This window comes from Python bivittatus, unplaced genomic scaffold (genome assembly GCF_059951505.1).
Source record: "Python bivittatus isolate LINGU-HERP-01145 unplaced genomic scaffold, Pbiv_v1 ctg000700_np1212, whole genome shotgun sequence".
Lineage (NCBI taxonomy): Eukaryota > Metazoa > Chordata > Lepidosauria > Squamata > Pythonidae > Python > Python bivittatus.
In genome coordinates, this window is record NW_028277098.1 from 26,689,724 (window position 1) to 26,710,118 (window position 20,395).

A 20,395-nucleotide genomic window follows, 5' to 3' on the forward strand; every position below is an offset into this window, starting at 1 on the left:
TAACAGCCTCTATTTTTACAATCATGATTTTGTGTTATTTTCTTTATAAGTATTTTATATGTGTTGAAAGAAAATTATATAGGCAATGCAAGTAATTAGGACAATCTTATCCTAATGTTTTTCTAAAAACACCGTTCGGAAAACTTGTCAAATTTCAAATTATTTCTTTGTAACATTATCTAGATCCAGGCCAAATAGATGACCAGGTCAGTATTTCTTTGATAATTGTGCCATTTCTTGTCTTATTAAAGCTGAACTTTGCTCAACAATTGCACTCAGGTTGACATAAGTATATGATTAAACTAGATTATCAACAATACCAAACACACTCCCTAATTTATCTTTTAAAATTGACATAAACTATCTGGATCCCTTGAAGCTCATTGCCAAAGTTTGCCTATATTATTTCCCTTCACTGCAGGTGCAGTGCAGAATATGGGAATAACCTCTGCAAATGCTTTAAAATACCCAGTGAGTTTTTCTTTTCTGAATTATGTTGTTGCTGTTCCTCAAGCACTCATCTGTTTTAAGAAATAGGCTCACCATATCTGTTTTTTTTTTAAAAAAAGCACTGTGGGTATTAAGATGCATTTATTTGTTAGATTTATATTCCACCTTTCCTGAGACTTTCTGTCAAATGGCAATTTCATTTATTCACAGAATAAAATGCATTCATTGCTCACAGTCCTTATTCTGTTTTTGCTAGTGGAAGACTTCTCTCTCCAACTAGCTCCTGCTTTTGTCCTTTCTGAGATTTTTCCTTGCTTTATAAGATGCTGTCTCTTCCTTCTCCTCCTTATTAACTGATTAAGAAGATATTCACTGCCACTCATTTTATGCTTGGCATGGTTCTATAGTTTTGTGTTATCCCCTCCTTCCTTCTCCATTGCAGGGAAACATTAAAATATGAATCTTCCAGGTGCAGTTAGAGATGATACAATTTATTCCACCATCGTAGATCTTTAGCACTTCATTTTCACTTACATCTATAGGTCAGATTTTAGACCTGTCATTATATATACATATGCTGGGACAATTTTTTTCCTGCCTTTTTGTTATCTCATCATATCATTACTGGCATTCCTGATTACTACGAAATATTTGCCCTATATGGTCACCATTCCTCAAAGCATATGAATTTGAGTACTGAAGCCCATACCTAAGGCCATTTTACTGCCTCAAGGGAATAATGGATCTTAATAAATATACTCCAATTTTTCCACTTGGGTTGTAAGACAGAATTCCCTTCTCACAATGCATGTCTTCTAACTAGAGACCGCATTATCATAGCTAATTTAATTATATTTATGTTAATTGAACAGATTTAAGAACAATCTCAGAAACGAGAGAAAATCCATGTATAGTTGTCACTAGAACCTTAGTGTAAAGCCTCCTCATTACAAAATAGCGACAGAATGTTTATTGTCCTCTGCGTTATTTTTATTTTCACAAGGGAGCCTTTTAAAATGACAGATCATAGACCACAGAAGGGGGAGAAACTGGAGAAAAACAAAATTAGATAAATATATCCTCATAGACGAGAACAAGCAATTTATCAGAATCAAGTGTTATTTCACAAACTAATTATAGTATTCCACTTTCTCTTCTTTGCATTTGCCTAAGAATGGATGTGGCTTTTCTGTATGTGGTGACAACAGATGATCATATTTTCAAGATAACTTTACTGAAGTTATTCACAAGGGGTATTTGTCTTTTCGTCTTGCAGATGAATGGACGGATGGATAAATAGGCAGAAAAATATATAGCCTTCCCTGACGTATACATAAGTCTTTCCTTATGTGCTGAAAAAAATAGCTCGTTTTCTTTGCAGACAACCTAAACAGTAGGGTTTTCTTCCTAAATCCCTGCTGTACGGTACACTTTACATTGCTAATATAAATGCAGAATGCGTTTCACGGTGCATCATTATTGTCATTAAAAGATTCAAGCCGCGTTAATATGGCATGCAGGTTTTGAAAGGCAAAGGAAGAATCATTTCTAAAGCAACCTGTGACTAGTTCCTGTATATAGTTATATCAGAGCCATATGTATTCTTTCCTTTTCCAGTGCTGAGGTTGTACATACTGTGATTTATCCTTAACTTCTCTGAGGCCTAAGAAGGAGGAACAGTGGTACCTCGGGATACGAACGCCTCTACTAACGAACATTTCGGGTTACGACCAGCTTCGGCAGGAAAATTTTACCTCGGGTTACGAACTTGCCTTTACTTACGAACCAGATCCGCGGCCATTTTCCCTGCTGCCACGCGGTCGCAGCTTCCTGTGGGTGAGGTCACGGTAGAAAGGAGACGTTTGGTGAGGCTTGTGATGTGTTTTGCGGTGTTTTGCGAAGGTTTTTGGTGTGCGTGTAGCATGGCTCCAAAGAAAATGCAGAGCAGGCTTGGCAGGAGTAAGGCTCTGAAGAGAAAATTGCCTCAGGTTGCGACCAAATCCGGGATACGCCCAGAGTCACGGAATGGATTAAGTTCGTATCCCGAGGTACCACTGTAGTAGCAAACTTGGGGAAGCCCCAAGGTTTGCAGAAGAACAAAGATGGCATCAAGTGGGGATCACTGAGGCCCAGGACCTCAGAACTCTCTAATCAAGGTGCTTGGTTCAAGGTGGAATTGCATGCAGTATTAGCACTGCAACATTTTGTTACATCCCATTTGTGAAATTGAAACTCTAAGGAAGGGAGGGCTAAGGGGTAAGGACCATTTTGTTAACATTTCTCATCTTAGAAAATCAGATTTGGGAGACGATTTTTTTCTTTTTTTCTTTTTTCCTTTTTTTTTTTTTTTCCTTTTTTCCTTTTTTGCAGGGTGTCCGGGGGGAAGCAGTGTTAGCAGTGTTATTTTTTTTAAATGTTGTAAACAATAATAAATGAGAACTAACAGAAATGAAAGAGAAGAATTATCTCTAAAATTAGAACCAAAAAAAAAAAAATGAAGGATTTTGTGCAGCCAGCAGACCATATGATACAAAGCTAAGCAGAAGCCTCAATAATCAAATTATATTTCAGTTGTTCAAGTCTCTGTGGAATCCTAGAAAACCTAGTCTCCCCCGGTTAGATTTAAGCAAATTATGACACTACAGAAAATAATAAAAGAGACAAAGGATGGGAGAATGAAACAATAAGTGTTCTGAGTAAGCTAGGCAAGGAAGCAAATTATCAGTCCACAGCTTCTCAGGGCATCTTCCAGCATCCTGAATCCCATACATTCTGTGGACAAAGGAAGGAGCTCTTTTTATTTTTTTAATCAGAGAGGTCCCACGAGCTTTCTCCTTCCTATGACAGCCTGCAGCTGGCACAACTAATTTCTCTCCTCTGGAATTAATGGGAAGGAATGAAACATTCAGAGAATTGCTCAGAAGAAAGTTAAAATTGCTCCCACACATACTTATTACTCTGGTCTGCCCAATTCAGTAGGATTTGCACATTTTAAACTTCCCACTCTTCCTTTCTCTAGAATTAGCTAAAAAAAGAGCCTGTCCTGAATCTGATTTATCCTCCTGTTTCTTTGCACACTTTAGTCTTGCTGCTGTTGTTGTTTTATAATTGCTGCTAAATTCATTGAGCATTCTTTTAATTTGGCTCATAAAACTAAGCAATATTTTATTGGAAGACAATGCATACATATTTGAAAGTTCTATAGTCTACTGCAGTCTATTTTATTTTATTTTACTTATGATACTTCTAAGCTGTCAAATAGCCACTACAGAATAACTGAAAGCATATTATAGAAAATAAAAATAAAACACTATAGTTACTCGGGGGTTCAGTCTAGGCTTCCTCTCCCTAATGGCTGTAGGATTTGACCAGGACAGAAAACACCATGTCAACCATGCCTGGTCTTTGGCTGACATTCTGAAACTCATTTTCACCACCAGGAGGATGAACTCTTATTAGTGTGAATATGGAATTCAAGTACTATTTGCAGGTTTTAAATGTACGTAGCACTTTACATTATGTGGCAGCATGGCACCAATTATAACAGACCTGTTATAAAGTCTAGTATAGATGGGCTGAAGCTAGGAATTTTGGCTGAAAAGTCTTCTTCTTTGTTTTTTTAAAGGAGTCAATTATAAATGCCAGCTCTTATGTCCTTCCCCACTATCTAACTTGCATTTATTGCCTATTTCTCCTTATCTAAGCACTTAAGAATAGCATACCCAATTTATTCTTTTTGTGTCATTCTATCCTCACAATTTCCCTGTGAGAGTCAGAAGTAGTGACCAGTCCATGGTTGCAAAATGAGCCATGTGATAGAATAGCAATTTCAATGTCATTTGGAACAGTTCTACTTCAACTGGTTAGTTCAGGAGGTGGCAACCTACAGCTAGTGGACCATATACCCCAAGGCTGTTTTGTGGCCCTTGGTAGCCCATCTTTCTCTAGCACTAATCACTTGAATAATTATTCTAGAATACCTTATAGAGTAATTCATGTCTGAGATTAGATGTGAACTAAGAACTTCTCTGAAATGTTACCGAGCATATCCAGGCGATCAGTCAGATCTCACCACCGTCTAATGCCCACCATTGGGTACCCTGTTACATTCAGGCTACAGTTTAAAGAGTTGGTTTAAGAGTTTTATCAAGTTGGCGCTTGATCCTCTATTTTTATTTGCCATCCCATACCCTTAGATGCCTGCAAAAATGTGTGAAGTATTTTCTGTGCTCATCCAAAGAACTTCTACATTTGCAGAGTTCCTGGTACCTCCTCTCCTCTCAAAAGCAATGGTGCAAGTCATGAGATGCATATTATAATAACAGCCCAGCAGTGGTACATTGCCTAGTTATAGCTATCTATTATGGGATATCATAACACAGGGGAACATCGACCTCTGGAATTTCTCTGACCCTACTCCCTCTTTGTGCTGGGCATGTCAAGATCATCCACAGGCAGTTGCTGCTTTCATCAGAGCGAGAAAGTGATGTGCTGGAGATCAAATTATTAGGCCTCTAAAACCTCTTCCAATTCTATGATTCTATGTTTCTAAGAGGAGGCAAGATGAAGGAAAAATCAGCACAAATGTAACAACATTAATACTATGTAATGTCTAATAGTATACCTCTTTATATACTGACCATATCAAGACACCCTACTAACTATTCCTATGATACCCTACATATTCATATTCAGCTACAACCAATATGTATACATATACATGCCCAAAGTATTTGATTGATTTGATAATATGGATCTTAACAGCACGCGTAGCTTGTTGCAGGAATACAAATGAAAAGAAATAGCATTAAAAAGTATCCCTGGGCTATTGTTTAAATGAAATTTTCGTATAGGCAATTTTAACTTTCTACAGCTATTTGAGCTATCCATTGGCATTTCACAGGAAATATAATAGTTAATTCTATAGGATGATCCCTGGAACTGTCATCATCACTCTTGATTGAATATGACAGATGTTTTAGCCATTCCTTCAGGAGTAATCGAGGCAAAAGGCTTAGCACTGATGTCATTGCAGTCAGAGAGAAGGCCTCTATTGGAAGAAGTATTTTTGGTTCAGTTATAAGGTCAAAAATGTTTTCTAATCTTTTTCTCTTATGTAATGTCTGTCTTCTGTCATTTTGCTTTTCCTTTTACTGTATATTGACTCTTACTGTGATGTATAAGTTAACTGTAGTCAGTGACCAGTCACATGTGACTAAAAAAACCACAACCATTTAGCAACATAAAAAGCATACATTTTTACATAGTTATACATTTTTAAAATGAAGCCATTTTTCTGTGTAAAGCAATGGCAGCTTTACCAGCTGCCAAATTTTGTAGCTGTTCTGGAGATGTTAAGGTTCTGATTCCATCCTATAAAGCACATAAAATCATCCTGAGGTAGTAGGTAGAACTACTATGAGCAAGTGAAGTTATGAGGGTAAAAGACAAATTGCTAGAAAAAGGACACTGGAGGAACATGTGGACTAGACCCCTAGGATCCTCCAGTCATAAGGATATGTTTGCTCTGCAAAAAGGTATTGTTATTTCTTCCCTCACAAGACATTAAAGCAGGCAAAGATCAAGATCAGTGCTATGTACAACAGGTAGGTTGTTGATGTGTACGGTTCCCTCTTTATATCTTGCCAATATTGGTTGCCTAGATTACCCTGATGTACTTGGGGAAGTATATGGAGCCCCTACTGCTGAATTGAGGCTCTACCTCTTAATAATCCCATGGCCAGCAGGGTTTGACACAAGAAGTTGCCATGGCATAGATCATTCTGGATTCTCGTCTTCCAGAAAGACCAAACATTGTCATTAAGGGTCATGGTGACCACCAGAAAGCTGTAGCTTGAGTTAAAAGCAGAATCAACTTATACAGACTCTTGATGCTAGTGAGATCATTCCAGTTCCTAAGAGTATTGTTTTGCTCAAAATTCAGCAAGGTACCTGAAATAGTGTTCTTAGGAATCTGGCCTGGATTAAGGTTAGGCTTTTAGTTATTATATGCACATACCTAAGAGACATATGACATTTGAGAGATGGGTCTACTTTATGGAGTTTTTATGGCAGGGGATATGGTCCTGCCCCCTTTTGTATGAAAGAAACCCAGTATCACCTTAGCAGTAGCATTGCCTTATCAGAAATAGATTTAATCTGCTTTTGCCAGTTTCCAGAGAGTTGAAATACTAAGCTGAGATGTTTGAAAGATGAAACTTGCTATGATTTATCTGCCATCAAAGTTTAAGGCACTGTATACAAGAGCTGGCAAATTTTTAAAAAGAAAAATCCAGAGGAAAATATGCTGCTCCAGACAGACTACAAGCTGGCCAACACTAACACTAACCACAACCCTGATATATACCAGGGCCAGAAAGTTAACCTTGCATTCCCCATTCCCTTATGGGTCTTTCTCCCATAGGGGTTGGTGATGCATTCACACCAGCTCGCTGTCTCTCTCTCTCTCTCTCTCTGTTTGTCCTTCATAGCCAGTCTCTGTCTCTTACCCATCAAGTAATATTTGCACTATAAGCACCAGCATTCAATAGAGAGAAATATATATTTTGTTGAATATTTTGCAGTCCTGGACTGGCTTGGATGAAGCTGATTTAAAACAACTAGCCAACCTTTGGACAGAAGGTTTTTAGAGTACTTAAAATGCAGCAATATTTTACCATTTTTTTTAAAAAGCCACAGAGGGGAAGAAGTCGATCTTCATTTAGCTTTACCTCCCCTTCCTGTTTCCCTCAGGGTTTGGGAGCAGCTCCCTGCCAGCACCTCCCCCTCAAATATTAGTAAACAGACTAGGCAGCAATTCATATTGTCATCTACCTAGGTACCCCTGGATTAGTATGCAAATAAGGTGGCACAAGAACAGGCCATAGAAACAGTGCTAATACTCTAAGTGATCTTTCAGTGTAATTAGAATTTGTTTCATCATGCTAATTTGACATGGCAAATTAGTATAGCTAAATGAACGGCCTTCCTTCCAGAGCTAGGGTTCCAGTATGTACACAGAAATTTGCCAGCAAGTCCACTTCCTCAGGGGACTTGTGTAAAATTGTCAGGAAGTGACCATTATCAAAAGCTCTAGAAAATATCTGTTTGCTTTACTTATCATCTGGCAACTAGATGGGTTACATTTCTTCCTGCCACTGTCTTAGCTGATGGTTCAGGGAGCTTAGCACAGAAGTAGAGGAGAAGAATTAAAAAGAGCAAGAATATCCTGTAACTGTGCACATTTTAAATCCAATTGGATCCAGCAGGCTACCCCAAAGAAGATGATGGGCAATCCTAAAACCTCTGATCCTTAATGCATAGACTCAATCAAAATTCATAGAATTGCATCAGTTTAACATTCAGTAGTATCAGTTTAAAGAAAATATGCATTTGCACTAATTATTGAAAAGTTAGCTCCTCTAGCTAGCCTAGCATGGCTATCCCCAACCTAGTGTCCTTCAGATACAGCCTTTGCCTATGCTGCCTGGAGCTGGTGTGCATCTATATGGGTGGTACCATTTGCTAACAGACTGGACCAAGAGGTATTCTAGAAAGAGTCTAATGCTGGAGAAATAATGTCTAGCACAGCAAGCACTAAATGCCCACTGCCTGAGTCTTGATCCTTGGATAAAGAAATGGCTCCACCTGCCTCCCACAATCTAGTGTCCTCTAGATACATTCGGATGACAACTCTTAGAATTCTTAGGTATCAGGACTAACAGCTTCTAGGAATTGTATCTTCAATTCTAGGAATTGTATCTTCAGCACACATGGTAGTATCAGATCTGGGAAAGTAAGAAAATAGAACTTCAAGATAAAGAAAAGTTCAGCTGTTAACATTAGTTTATAGAACTAAACTTTCTTTATTTCTCCTTGTGAGTAACTATCAGTCCCATATAAGAAGAGATCCTGCAATAGGTGACCAGATGGATTCTGAGGAGATTACAAAGCTATCAGCTATCGCCACCACTGCTTTCTGCAACATAATATTGTTAAGCATGGCATTTGATGGAGAGAAGTCTTGAGGTAAACAGCGAAAACAAAATTATTCAATCTAGATGCTGAGTAATGATGACCTTGATGTTTGGGGCCTGACACTATTTCTAAAACTATGCATTTCTCAGTAATAGAGAGGATCATATGGGATAAGATCAATTTATTCCATCTTGCATTCTATGAAGACAAGTGGGAATACATCTATGCTCTTCATAGATATATACAGGAATATTCCATTTGTATGAAAACAAGATTTCCTGCAAAAGAAAAGTCTTACTCAAATTCTGCTGCCACGTAGTCAGTGATAACTATTCCAGGTTGCCTCTTGTTCCCATTTAAACCTAGCATTATGCTAGCATTTCTACAGAAGCAATGTTATGGGGCAATCCTGCATTAAGCAAACACCACCTGCTTCCCCAAGCAGAAGATGCCACTAAAAAGCTAGTGAAGTCCAATGAAGAAAGCTGATGCAGGCTCTCAGAAATTAATGATTAATTCTGTGAATGCCATGTTCCATAAAAAGAACCAAATGGGATGGAAGGGAAGGGAAGGGAAGGGAAGGGAAGGGAAGGGAAGGGAAGGGAAGGGAAGGAAAGGAAAGGAAAGGAAAGGAAAGGAAAGGAAAGGAAAGGAAAGGAAAGGAAAGGAAAGGAAAGGAAAGGAAAGGAAAGGAAAGGAAAGGAAAGGAAAGGAAAGGAAAGGAAAGGAAAGGAAAGGAATAAGAACAAGGACATACTATTACGAACAAGGTTGGAGGCTACTGGGAGAGTTAAATAAACATATGATAACAACACCAATCAAACCACTTTGCTTAAAGCCTGTGGAGTCAATCTGCTTCTGACTGAGGAGCTACCAACCAGCAAAGGCAAGCTAATTAGAGACAGTCAAACACTTAGGCAATCACACCTTGCGAATGTAAGCGTCTTCCTGTCATTTGGCAAGTCTCTCGGCTGCCTTGGAGCGTGAGACAAACAAGTTCCTCGCTCTCCCTGTTAGTGCGATCTAACCGAGCACAACGACTAGAGGTGAAAGGTGGCCGTCTAGTCAGGTAGTGACAGCATCTCCAGCAGCCTCGTATCAAAGAGTGGCACTTGTTTAGACTAGCCTATTTGCACCTGCCTACAGAGGGCCTTTTTAATGTAATTATTAGCCTCTGCAGCCTTGCTTAGGGTTTGAAAATAGCATTCATTTTCATTTGGTTTCAGCGTCCGCTGCTCCTCTCTCTTCCCCATTCGGTATCAGTCACCTCGTCTCAAAGCGGAGGCGGAAAAGAAGAGATGAATTAACAAGAACAAGTTGGCAGGTGAGTTATGTGACAACAACAACAGCTAAAGAAGAGGCGGGAGGGGAGGAAATCCCAAATCCTAGGAGATTTGAATATACCTCTCTCACTTTTCTTAGCCAAGAAGAGAGGCCAAAAGAATATCTCAGAACAATATCTCAGAACCTTTTGGGTGCATCAGAGGAAGAAATCGTTTTGAGTTATCTATTAAATAAACAACTGGTTTTCAGAATAATCTCTTGGGAGTCTTCTTTCTCAGATTGTGGGTCTCTTTGTAATTATGTAGGCTCCTAGGCGTCCATGGGAGACCAAGGAGGGTGATGAAAGATGCATTGTGACATTGTGACACAAATTCTACCCCTTCTGTTTTTACATTTGAGGTCTCAGTATGAGTATAAAAGGGCAGGGTTTGAGTTTTGACAGCATAATGCATATTTATTATTTATTATTAGATAATTTATATGGCTGTCGGGCCTAGCCCAAGGAACTCCAGGAGACCATGCAGAATCAATCCAGCAAGGTTTATTAGCTACAACCCTTTAACAAGAATCTTCCCAGAATGAAACTAGTTCCCAGGCTCAGCCAGTTCAGACCGATGGAATTTCTTAGGGAGGTGCCAGTCTCCTCCGCTTATCTCTTCCTTGCTCCTCTGGAGATGAGAGCAAATTCTTTACTCCCCTCCCACCATTCCAGTCCATCACAATGGCCACCCAAATCACAGTAGTGACCCTGGGGGGCTTACATATAGTTGGAAACATAAAAACCAAACATCACAATATGGGATAACCAAGGCCAAATCACATTTTGCAATTCAATGTCATTTCAGGACTGGCTCATCCAGCGTTCTGGTTCGATGCCCAGGGAAATAACCAGCTTTTCAAGGCCTTGTGGAAGACCAATGTCTCTTCATTTTGGCATCACCGTGGTCAGGCTTATGCAACTTTGCCTTTAAATGTTAGTGGCGATGAAGTGTTGTAAAAGGGTTTCGTTTCTGATGTTATGATAAAAATTCAAGTCAAACCATGCTGTATTATGCACTAGGAAACTTCAGATAAGTTCTGGGCAGCCTACAGAATCTGCCAGTGGGTGTTTCCCCATCACAATTGCCACTTCCTTGACCAGTTGTGACCATACACCATCCTGCCCCTGGGTTTAAATCCTTCTCCTTGACCACTTATTCAAATGATAGTACCAGAATATTGAAAATAAAAAGTTAGCGGGAGCTTCAAAGGCACTAGAAGGTGGGGGTGGGAGTGGCTGGCAAGAGTGTAAATTTGATAGGGAAGCTGTCCTCGAGATGCTAGGAAATGCTGTGTGGTCCAAGGTTTGGATAATAATGGTAGAAATGGAGGGGTGAAGTCAAAGGCTTTTTCTACTTGTCTAGTTCTTTAGTTCTGAAAGCTACTCCCTACACCAATCCAGGAGGATTCTGATAAACAATTGAGTTTTCATTTTCCAAAAGTTATCATTACTCCAGCCCAGAGTATTCTATGATAAAGAACTGAGTTTTCATTTTAAAAAATTGATTGTTACTCCAGCCCAGCAGTTTTCTTATATAGGACAAAGTTCCCCCCCGCCCCAAAAGCTACTTATTACTCCAGTTCAGAGATTCTCTGATAGGGAAGAGAGTTTTTATTTTCAAATATAGTAAAGTAAAAAGTAGTAATCCAGTCCAGGGCTTTTCTGATTCAGAACAGTACTTTATTCTCAAAATCTTATAGTTTTACTATGCCTAAACAAACATTCAAGCAAAAACATAATGAAACTACATACAGCTCCTCATATTCTGCAGAGGGCAGCAAGGGATTTGTGAAGTACGCAGAAAAGGAATCACATATATCTTTTGCAGTTTCACTTAACACCTGTGTGTATTTAAACATGTATGGCTTAATCTTTAAGACAAATATAGGCAACTGGAAAGCTCCACAGGTACTTAGGAGAAGGCTGCTCTCATAGTGATATTGTTTCGGCCCCAGTTACTACCATCTTGTTTGTTATAGCTATCTCTTTAGGACTGAGACACAGAATATATTGGGGGTCAGAGCAAAGATAGGCACATTGAATAAACCTTGTCCCTATTTCTGATCTTGACATGTGGCTAGGAATGTACTAGGGCTGTGCATTGCTTTGTAACCAACTCAAAAGAGGTATTTCAGAATGTGTTGAAATGCAAATTCAGAACCTTTGAATCTCATTAAAGTAGTTGTGTCTTTTCCCAGGATCAGGTGGGAGGATCTGCATAGGCCAGACGGACAAGGGAAAAGAATTTAGGTGGTCAAGTAAGCTTCCTTTTTCATTTCTGTTCAGCTGGCAGCCACTTTTCAACTATTTGGGTTTACCATTGACGGTGGATCTGCAACTTCAGGAGACATAATGCAGTCAAAGGGCCAAACCAGACTTTACACTGAATTTACAGCTTCCATTCTAAACATTAGCTATATACAGTATCTAGTTCATTATTTATTGCTTTATCATGGTGAACAGCATTGATATAAACTAGATATACTATCTTTCCTTTCTTCCCCTTATCTCAAACCTTTAGTTTATTTGGCTACTTCTTACTTCTTTTCTTCTTTTTGAATATTGCTGCTTATCTCAAAAACAATAACATGATGGGTATGTTTGTATGCCAAGGCTACCTTGAACCTGAACAGCATACTATGTGGCACTTTTTCTAAACCTGGGGTGGGGGAATAAAAGATAAATTTGATTTGATTTGATTGGCATTGGCATTGGCATTTAATTACAATTAATATGATTACACGTTTTCATAATGTGGTCCAATTAGCTGACAGTGCCTAATCAACCTTGTCTGATTTCAGAAAGCTAAGAGACCACCAGGTAATAACAGGAACATAAGGTAGATTGAGAAATCTATCATCTTCATCTCTATCTACCTACCTACCTACCTACCTTCTAGAAGAAGGAAATGGCCAACATATTGCTGCTAAACAACTTAGCAGTGGAGTTCAACTCATAGGAAACTTTACTCATTTTATTTCATAATGTTCTCTTTCTAACAGATTAAAAATACAAGCTGGTCACAACCTGTGGATTGGTTGGGGGGAGATACATTACAGGAAAGTTGGAAAGTGTATGTTTGGGAAAATTCTTCCAGTGGGCTTCATTGCACCCACCCTTTTCAAGCACTACTTTCAAATTGCAGTAGGAGCATGCAGAACTACTCATGGGACCCAACAATTACTTCCCCTAGCATCTCTTCTTTTCCTTCCCAATAACCATGACCAGAAGAAGCTAATCTCAAAGTGGCAATATTCACGATGGAAGGGGGAGGGGGACAGAGAGAGAGAGAGACAACGATAGGCCTCTCTTGTATAGATCAAACTGTGACACATCTGGCAGACTAAAAGCAATCCTTACAACTACAATGCCACTTCAAAGAGACCTAGCAACCTTTTATGTGATTTATCCCTTCCTCAAATGATTTCTTTTCCTCTTGTACTTCATTCCGTTTATGGCATGCTCTCTGTTATAGAAATCCTGCCCTCTTCTTCAAAAGACAAGCTCCTTTTCCATTGTAGGGAACTGTCCCTATCCGAATTTGTTAACTTTACAAAGAACCCTATACATGGGTTACAAAACCAAGAGTACTCACCAATTCCATCCACCCCTACAGATATTATTTACATGATGTCAGGCTCCTGCAGACATCCATGCATTCTTCACCAACCTCTGCAAGAAGGAAGATTTTATTCAGGGGCCTCTCTCATGCAGAAGTGACTTCTTGGCCATTTTGGGAAACATTAACTGGCCCTTTCTCAGAACTTTTCCCACAGGGCTTTGGTGCTGCTCCCACATTAGCATTCCATTCCTTAATCTCGACTGGACAACTCAGTATCTTTGCTTAAGGTTCAGCTGCACTTTAGCAGGAAAGGATTTACTTTTGTTTTGCTGGTGAAGCAGCAGAGCTCCATCAAGCTTGGGAGCAGGCCCCTTGCCCACTGTTGCTCCCCCCCTTCACATATCCCATTGTTCCAAGTCCTAGTGCCTCACAATTGTCTTTTATTTAATCAGAGGGGAAAGGGTCTTTCATAGAAAGCAGAGTGAGTGAGTGAGTGAGTGAGTGAGTGCTAAATTAGTTACTTGGAGATGGCTGTGGGAGCAAAGATCTCATTGGAGGATCATCTCTGCGCTTCCAGATTGGTCAGCTGCCACTTGTGTTCTCGGTGTTTTGAAGTCAGCTGCCATACGGCCCTTGCAGGTTGGTTCTAAACCATCTCACAAGGGTTGGTGGTGAAAGCAATGCTGGTGTTGAAATTTCTTCTGATTCCTGGCATGAACAACCCAGGACAGAAATCCACATGGATGGGCTCCATCAAGGCTGTGGGCTCACAATGGATGCTCGTATTTCTAATTTTCATCCAGGAGAAGTAATTCTGGCAGGTACCACTTCCCTCATACCTATATCATTGGACCATCCTAAAAATAGTGACCAGCTCCTCCAGATTTGTTTTCGTTGCCATCGTTGTTCTTTTGGCTTGTGCTGTTTTTGTGTTTTTTGTATTTTTAAATGTTTTAACAATTGTAAATTGCCCAGAGTCACTGGGAGTCAGGGGGCATATAAATTTAATTTGTTGTTGTTGTTGTTGTTATTATATCATTATCACTCAGCAAGTTGCATTTGCTCAAATGTCTTTGCCTGCTGCACAGTGATAAGAGTTCTGTATTTAATGGCACTTGCTTCTCCCTCTGTTCTGCTGCTTCTCATTCAGTTTGATTTGCAGGAGGCTGAGTACTGCTTCACACAGCTGATGTTTAAAAATGTAAAAGATACGGGAGCTTTTATTGCTTTTACTGGGCTTCCTGTTGTGCTTTTGAGTCTGGCAATTTTTTAGAAAAATACTGAATATATACTAAGATTATTAGGTGATTTAGACATAGTGGAAAAAGTGATCACTAGGACCACTGACTACATTGGCTGCAGCGTGAGAAGTGCTAAAATTAGAAATTCTTCCTGATGAAAATATATGACTATGTATTATTAAGTGAAACAATGCAAAGGGTAGCATACAGGTGACATATTTGGGTGGTAAATTGATATATATTGTTCCAAATCATACAAAAGAAAGCAAAACTTGGGGGATCTGTTAGTTTCTCCCTTTCATTCCTTCATCAATGTATAGTATGCATTGTATTATATTGTATGTAATATATTGTATGAGAATCAATCAGAATACTGCTGCTTATTTCTTAAAACTGGGCATCTCACAGTACAGATGTGTGTGTGTGTGTGTGTTAATATATACCATAGTTAGCCAGGTTGGCCTCAATGAATTTACTTCCAAATAAATGTGCATATACGTTGCTTCCAAGTAGAACTTTGTCTCCCCCCCCCCCCACCCCTTACTTGTTTTTTGAAATACTACAACTGCACCATCTTTAAAATGTGTCCCGGGTGACTTTGAAAGTGCTAGTTATCTCACAACAAAAACCAAAAAGCCCTAAGTAACCCAAGCATAATACATTTTGATCATGTACAGTATGTCCCATGTGAATCTTCCCAGCTTCTACAGATTTTGCAGAATCTATTCTTTCGTGAAAGAGGGCCTTCTGTGTGGCTGTCCAGTGGTGGATAGAGAGCAATAGAGCACCTATGGCTAGACCAGGTGCAGGGCCATAGTTCTTGGTTAGCTCCCTATTCAAGACAACACGAATCTGCATAGCCTTCTTCCCCCTCCAATTTTCTCACCTCCTCTCCCTCTTTCCTTCCCCTGCTTTCCCGTCCTCCCCTATTCTTCTTTGTTTCAAGAGGAAACTGGAAATGGAAGGGAGAAAAGTGCCTGGCAGGTATCTTTTTGGAGTGCCACTGGTTCCTCACCTGGGACCTTCTCACCTACAGCAGTGGCATCACTCCATCTAACATTGACTTTGGGGAGCCTGGATGTGCTGCCATTGCCATCAATGGCTTCTGGCCTGTTTCTGGCTGAATTCAAAGTGTTGGGGTGAGTTTTCAAGCCCTCAACTGGTTAAGGCAGAGCATCTGAACACCTCTCCTCTCATACTGGCAACCCTTGGATGGATTGCTTAGGTCAGTGTTGTCCAAACTTGGCCACTTTAAGATGAGTGGACTTCAACTCCCAGAATTCCCCAGCCAGCATGGCTGGCTGGGGAATTCTGGGAGTTGAAGTCCACTCATCTTAAAGTGGCCAAGTTTGGACAACACTGGCTTAGGTGGATGCTCCTAACGAATTAAGCTGATGGATGTCTCCTCTCCATGGAAGGTGCCATGCCCTACAGACAAGGATTTTGTCACAAAAGCATTCCTTTTCTCCTCAGCATTTGAGTTATTGGATATTAATGGTTTAGATGTGTAGTTACTAATAACCAACATTATGTTAGGATAACAATGTATATAAATTGGATTTTTCCCTGACCTAATTATTACTGTATTCAAGTTTTCATTTCTTCTTTGCATTTATAATTTGTACAAAATATTTTGTTACTCCATGGACATTAAAAATAAATAAATCAAGCATAATAAGCCTTGTTGTAGGTCACCCAGAATCGCTTGCTGGTGAGATGGGCAGCTATAGAAATTGTATAAATAAATAAATAATCTTGTCATGCCTAATTAAATCTAAATTAATAGGGCTAGAATTAGATCTAACCTAATATTTTGTTATTTCATTTAATCAAATCACTTATTAAAATAGTAAAGTCCAGTAAAACTTTTAGTGAATATTTTAAAGCATATTCTTAAATTTTCTTTTTACAAACATTCCCATGTAAGAATAGAAAATCTTCATTTTTTTTTAATACAGTTATACTTAAGAGTTGTGACCTGCTTGCCCTAATGATCATGTTTTAAAATCTGCATTGTTTGTTACAGTTTCTGTTTCTTTCTTTCTTTTTTTTTTAAAAAAAGCCCTAAAATATTACTCATAGTAGGAACATTTCAGCACTGAGTCAAGATATGGGGGGGGGGGGAAGCCCCAGGCAAGTTAAATCCCAGTTTATTTGCTCAATAAGTTCACTTTTGCTGAATGAATCATTTATGTGGTAAAAAACTTTAACCTACTATACCACAAAACTCAATAAACAGTTCTACTCAGGTATACATAAAGATGAGAATGGGTAATGGCGCAGTGAAAATCTACAATATTTCAGTTTAAATCTCAACTACATGTCCCTAAGAGTGTCTCAAAGTAACTTTCAGTAACTCTCCTTGAGGACATATCCTCCTGACACTGCTTTTTTCCCACCCCCAGCCAATAGCTAAGGCTACATAACTTCTTATTTAAATGAGATGCTGTCAGAATGGGGTTGTCCATCTTCTTCCAACACAGGCCTTGCTAAAGTGTTGGGTCTCTGATTTGCATGATCCCATCACCAATCCCACCATACCACAATGTGGTAGAAAGTGATTGGTAGTCGTTTTTTCTTCCCAGCAGATTGGAGAGAAAACAAAGTCACCAACTACTGTTCTTGACTTGTCCTGTATGAGACTGTCAAGACAACACCACTTGTAAGCTTAAATACTGAGGCAGAGTAGAGATTATGGACTGGAAGAAAGGACATTAAAGTATCTTTCTAAATGAGCTCTTGGAATGCCAGAATTGAGGTAGAAGCCTATAAAGACACTTTATAAGCTTCTACCTCAATGCTGGCTAGGGAATTCTGGGAGTTGAAGTCCACACATCTTAAAGTTGATAAGGTTGAGGAACGCTGCTATAAAGATTGAACTGGCTAAAAAACAACAACTGTTTTTTAGCCAGCACACTATCACAACAAACCGTTTGAAGAAAGCCATCCAGAGAAGTTAGAAATCTTATGGGAATAATTCACAGTTAAATAGAAAGTGTTATACTCATTTGGGTAATTAGCACAAGACAAATTATTGAACAAGCCTAACTTGCAAATATTTTTAAAACCAAAATTGTACTGGTGTTTTTTGCTACTTGTCTGAAATCCTTTCCCATTTTGATCACAAAAATTGTCAGCCTTACTTCTATAGTATTGTTTTGCAGTTGAAAGTCTATAAAATGTCAACAGGAATGATGCACCTCACTGTGCAGACCCTGTAATTCTCTCCTGAACTTCAATGATCAAATATTTGAATTATCCCCATGACTCAGCTGATATCTGAAAAAGATTTCTCAGGAATTTCTCATTAAAATTGCTTTAAAAGTATAGGTAAGTCTGTCGCTAGAACAGATCTAAGAAATTAGTTAGAAACTAAATGCAAGCAACAGAATCACAATGAAATCTGGGTTAAGGTACTATGCTGTGGTGTATAGGTAATCCTTGTTTACCAACCATTCATTTAGCGACTGTTCACAGTTACAACGGTGCTAAAAAAGGAGATTTACGACCAGTCCTTGAAGTTCCGGCTGTCACAGCATCCCCATGGTCATGTGATCGCGATTTGGGTGCTTGGCAACTGGAATGCATTTACGACAGTCACATCACTTTATAATCATGTGATCACCATTTGTGACCTTCACAGCCAGCTTTTGACAAGCAAAATCAGTGGGGAAGCTGGCAGGAAGTTGCAAGTTGCAGTCGTGTGATGTCACACTTAATGATCACAGGTGATTTGCTTAACAACCACAGCTGGAACAGATGTCATAAGTTGGCGTGGTCACATGGTGTTTCACTTTACAACCTCATTGCTTACTGGTTGCCAGTCCCAATTGCAGTTGGTAAGTGAGGACTACCTATATTTGCATTAATCTAGGTACTATCAGCTCAAACTAATTTAAGACACATTTTCATAGATTATTTTTTTATTTGTCTCCTGTGAAACTCCATGGCTCACCAATTTTTCCCCACAGTGATATAATCTGAGCATCAGGTCATACATACAGTAGTAAAATACAACAATTCACATAGGAATGCTATATAAACTCAGTATTATAGATAGGAATTAGCCCTTAATTTTTTTAATTCTTTTTTATTTTTGCCAGATTTCCTTTTCTAATGTTGCACGGTAAATGAATAAACCTCAGTGGGTGTCAATTATTTGTATCAATGTATTTAAGTATACAGGACTTTAAAAATGCAGTACAAATTTAAAAAAATGCTCCTTATCAAAAGCAGTCTTCATGCAGAGAAACCAAGTGGAGTAATGGTTGAGTTTAAGCTTGCCCTACAGCTTTATATGTTGGCAAAGAGAAACCATAACAAAGCTTTGTATTCTGTCCTAGAGAAGGAAGACACAACAGGCAAAGCTTACAATCAAACAACTTTATTCCTTTGTGCATCTTTAGTTCCTTATACTTTTAGTTTCCTTTCTTCTTCTTTCTTCACTCAGTCCTCCCTCTCTCCCCCTTTTCTTCTTATTCCCATCAAAGTCCTCTAGGGAGAAGCCTTTGGAAAACGAATCAGATTTACCTGGTTGGACACAGTCTATCTCTCTGCTTCCAAACAAGAAAAGCAAGAGAAACCTGAAGTAATTATGAAATCCTCAAACTTCCTAGACTGCCTCTTTCAGCTCAAGGATTGAAAAGTGTCATCACCTCTAGAACTCTTCTTTTTCCTTCAGCAGGGTCTTCACATGCTGCATGATGGCGTGTCTTGATATATTCTATTATCCTTATTGTTGAGGATATCAGAATCTCCTTGGATGTCAACAGCTTCTAAACAATAGGAATCTATAATTTCCCTTGTTTATAATCCCGAGTTTCAGGTTTTATGAATTTTATCTCCTTTTTCATGAACTCTGAATTGTTCTTTTTGGGCGAGGGGGGGGGTGTTGTTGATCTGCCACACATTTGTAAAATGTCCCTTGAGGAACTTTGTATGCCAGGGCAACTGCTAGACTATTATTTATTTAACATTATTTATTTTAAAAGATTTTCTCTGCCTTTCAAGATGCCATAATCCAAGATAAACCTTGAAGCAAAACAGTTTTACATTAAACTGGCTAGTCTTCTATTGGCTTCTTATCAAATTATTCCTATATAGGTAGTTCTCTTTTAGCAATTCAGTCATTAAGCAAAGTGGTTGCTAAGTGAAACTGCAACTGTGCTTACGATCTTACTTCAGCTTTCCTTTGCTTTACAGACTGCAAAGGTCATAAATGCAAGGATTGGTCATAAAGTTACTTTTTCATTACCGTTGTAACTGTTATTGCTAAACAAGGCAGTGGCTAAACGAGGACTACCTGTAGTAGGTGTGGAAGCCTGCGATAAAAATCCCAGAAACAAAATATGTCCCTTTTAATCCTTTGCAAGATGTCGGCTGCTGTAACAGTACAGGTGGTCCTTACTTAATCACCACTCATTCAGGACCGTTTGAAATTAGGACAGCACTGAACGAGTGGTACTTATGACCAGTCCTCAAAGTCCCAGCTGTTGCAGCATCCCTGCAGTCACATGACTGACAAGCAAAATCAATGGGAAGTTGGCAGTGAAGGTCGTAAATGGCGATCGCGTAACCATCAGTTACCAGCAGCTGAGCTTAAATTGTGCCCCACCTGCTATGCCACCCAGCCAAGCTGGCTTCCTTCCTTAACTGTGCATGCTGCATTGTGTCCCCTTCCTCGTAGCGGCAGAGCCATGCCTTTCCTCTCTCTTCCTGCTTTCCTGCATCCAAACAGCTCGGAGGCAAAATAAGAATGGAACAAGCTGCAATAGCCTGAGCTACTGCCGGCCCCGCCCAGCTCCTTCCAGCCTGATGCCCTGCACTGGGCTTCCTAGAAGG